We start from the raw sequence: 4,045 nt of genomic DNA, 5'->3' as shown, positions 1-4,045 counted from the left end.
TATGACTCTAACAGCTGTTTATACTACTACTGCTGCTTGTACAACTATACTACAGCTACTATTAATCGTCTGGTATTTGATTGTCAAGCTGCTAGCTCGCCTTAGCGTTTTGCTAGTGGCTAACTAGTTAGCTCTCATAGACTGGAAGCTCTCAACAAGATTTCATAATGAAAAAAGAGCCAAAAACTATTCTTACCTATGAAAAGTCATTCCAAGTTTCCTTATCTCAATCGTACGACGCAGTGTGTAATTGTATGCAGCACAGTGAGCCGGCATACTTCTTGTTTCCGTTTTCAGACCGTCTACATCAACGGAATGCACTGAAACTTTGCCCCCACTAGCTTCGCCTCGCTGTAGCCGCAGCTCAAAGGGGCGTGTCCTATCTACTGATTCATATCTATGACAACAACGATGGCTGCACATAAGGACGCCTGTCAATGACGTTGATTAGCTGCGTAAATACCATTATATACAGTCTATGGTAAATACGTATGTGAATCGCATCATTGGCTGCAGCAGCCAGTCACCGGTCACTCACTGACTCACATTGAAAAATAGCACAGAATGAATTGTTACATGTTTATTTTATTTACAATTTAGGTTGGAGTTTTTTTGTGTGTGTGCGCAGCGCAGATTTTCTGTGCGCGGAGACCGTGTCAGCAGTGCGCAATTGCGCACGCGCACAGTTTAGAGGCAACAGTGTCGATGAGGACTGTTTTTTTTTTGGTTGTTATTTTGAATGTTTCTTTTATTCAGCAGTTGCAGATGTCTAACAAATACTTTACTTTAATCCCTGGTTTTATTTTTACGGTTGATTTTAACTCACATTTCCATCACCCGTGCAGAGTTAGTTCTCTAAACCCCTACTTTTTCTGGACGTTTTGCTTCTGTCCTCACTGTGGGCTCGGTTTTCACTGTGATAGAAAGTCCTGCACCTCTATGGAAATATCTTCTGTGCAAAATTACAGTTATGATTGTATTATTATAAGAAAAATAAATGGAAGATGAATTTCTCTTTTTTTATTTTACAAAAACTGTCCCAAAAGTGCCCACATGTGCTATCTGGAAAAATAGTGGCTCTACATACTATAAAGGATTAAATAATGTAAATAATCCCTTGGCCTGCCAGAGAAACAGCACAGTGCTGCCTCCTGCTGGTAGACTCCCTCTACTGTCATGTTTCATCAATTTATTGTGAAAAGAAACTAAATTCGGGGACTGGGTGATAAATCAGAATATAAATGAATATAATGCAGTGAAGCTCTCTGGCATTCGCTTTTCTCATATCATATTATCTAAGTTAACACACATACTGACACATTTTTCTTTTTTTTTCTTTAGTTTGGGGATAAATCCTCTTTAAATATGCATGTGACAGTTTTCTGGTCATTTTGATTTATTTAAGCCTGAACTTTTGTGATTAAACAAAATTTTTTGCACTTTCAGAAAAAAAATGAAGAAAATAAGATCTGCCTCTGTTTAATGTATCCTTGCATCTATGAATGATTGAAGAGGACAGATAGTAAAATGCTAAATGTCTTGCACTTAAAAATCAACTTGGTTAGGTTCTACTAAGCTCTTTATAAAATGTTTCTAATTCACATACACTCATACATCGCTGGCAGCATATGGTGAGCTCGGTGTTGTGCCAGAAGGACACTTTAGCATGAAACAGGAATTATAGGATCTTCTATAAAGCCGCTATATGTTTTAACAAGGATACTTCTACCTTGAAGTGTTGACTTTAGCAGGGATACAAATCTATGAGAAAAGCTGTGCTGCAGGATGGTAAATGTTTAAGGAAATACAGAACGTCTGAAAGCCTTAACGCATTACGCTTCCTTATATTTTGAATATTGTCACCTGGTGCCTGAACTTTGCGTTTTTCTTTCGATAAATGAAGACATTCCACAACCACAAATTGATGCAGTAAGGGACAAAGTGGTGCATGAAACTGATTAAAATGCACAAAATGAAGTGTTTGTTTTTTTCCAGTTCCTACTGGTTGCAGCAAATCCAGCCCAGATGTTCATCATTTCCTGTCCACATCGATGCACTTCTTTAAGGAATTTCCATGCTTAAATTTAATGGGGGATTTTGTCGCATTATGTACACGTGTTGCTGGAAAAGTGACTTTTAATAATACCTTCACTATATTACATTACTGTGTAAATGTCTCAGGTAAAATCACATCTTAAACAAAACTACAGGGTTTTAACAAAAACACTTACATTTGTTATGGTAATCTTAAAAACAATTTGAATTTGTTATTTAACTGGAAAGCACTTTGACCGTTACTTTAAATGTCGGTTTTAGTAATGATGATTTCACTGAACTATTTTTATAGGCAGAATGACACTTAAATATACACATTAATAAATGAAAATCCATCTGTACCCACCTAAACATGAACACTGGATCTCTGGGGTATTCTGTGGGGAGTCGGGGTCATCACTTTTGGGCTCTTGTTTGTGTTTCTCAAGTAATTTCTGAGCGGTTTTTGCAGTCTGGTGGGTCCATTGTCCCGCTGGTGGAGGCCTTTATCTGCAACAGTGTTCAGGTATCAAACTAACATTCACATAAATGCCAGGACTCAAGGTTTTCCAGCAGAACACTGCATTGTAACATCATTAATGTATTTTTTTTTTTAACTTTACCCGTCAGTGGTTTTAATATTGCACCTGATCAATGTAAATAAACATTTTCACATTTTTATAAAAAGTGACCGAAGACACCAAATTGCTGAAACTGACCTGATCCATTTCACCTTCTTCTACAAGATCCTGCAACAGCAACTGAACACACCATACAACTGTAAAAAAAAAAAAAAAAAAAAGTCCAGTTCTTTTTTTCTTCTTTTGGTTTTAATACAAAAATCCAGAGATATCATACATCACCATCTCAGATTTCATTTTTCACATTAGAACCCAAATTAGAGGAAAAAGGGGAAGAAAAGAGATCGTTGGAACAAAAGCAAAAAATAAAAAATAAAGGGGATGAACACATGACGTAAAACCGCTCAGATGTAACATTTTCCTGTCTGTCACCTTGGCAACGGGCTCTGGTGCTGATTTCTGACCTTTTCCGAGGAGCCATTTTTCATCAGCGGAGATGTACTGGAGGCTCATCTCCACTTTGACCGATAGAGTCCTTGTACATGCAGATAAAACTATTTCCAACAGTAATGGCAACACAAAGCGACTCTGCCTCGAGGCTCAGTGGAACAGAGCTAGAAACGATTATCATCAATAAAAAGATCCGTTATGGACAGGAAGGTATTGCTTAGGTCTAGCCATCTCTCTCAGAACTATGTAAAAAAAACAGAGTAGCAGTGTATTTGAAATGGAGCGCAACACACAACCTTGACAGTTTTTGAATTCTGTGCTACAATGTGCTCCATAAGAACAGATTACAAATTCCAAAGTTGAACCAGGGACTGTGAGGGAAGCACATTCTGATCGAGAGGCGAGATTTTCCGTGTCCTTCATCCTCGGCGGCAGCATCCTCACACAGTTTACAGTCGACCGAAGCGAGTGTTAGCAGGCACGGTCGCTACTTCAGGTCCTCAGTAACTCCTGCATTTAAATTATCTTTTCTTTTAAAATAAGGGGAACACAGTAAGCGTTAGTCGGAGCAGCAGGTTCGAGTGGTTGCCGAGGAAAAAAAACAGCAGTCCGTGTCCGTCACAGTCTCTCCCGACTATTTATTTTCATATTCAGCATGGTTGTCACCTCTGTTAAAAAAAAAAAAAAAAATAAAATAAAAACGGCCATCCTATTGTCTTCCTCTTTACCCCCCCTTTCCCCACAAATACACACACATGCACGCACACAAACACACACGCAATCATTACACACACACAGTCCTGAATTTCACCCATGTGGGACAGAGCCAAGCCAAGCCATGCCAGGTCAGACCCGATTGAGCCGAGCCCGAGGACGGCGAAAAAAAATGCTCATTTTTCGCTTCCCGCATTTGGCTCTGCAAAATGGCTGCCAGGCGTACCACAAGGCTCCGTGCTTGGCCCAATTCCTTTTCCTCATCC

General features: G+C 39.1%; 1 long non-coding RNA gene across 1 annotated transcript in view; it reads left to right on the top strand.

Moving 5' to 3' along the window:
* LOC129348717 (uncharacterized) overlaps positions 1-4,045 on the top strand; it is a 196,929-nt gene that overhangs the window by 10,938 nt on the left and 181,946 nt on the right. The window lies entirely within an intron of this gene.

The sequence above is a fragment of the Amphiprion ocellaris genome, chromosome 4 (genome assembly GCF_022539595.1).
Source record: "Amphiprion ocellaris isolate individual 3 ecotype Okinawa chromosome 4, ASM2253959v1, whole genome shotgun sequence".
In the NCBI taxonomy this organism is placed as follows: Eukaryota; Metazoa; Chordata; class Actinopteri; family Pomacentridae; genus Amphiprion; species Amphiprion ocellaris.
This window is presented reverse-complemented; position numbering and strand designations above follow the sequence as displayed.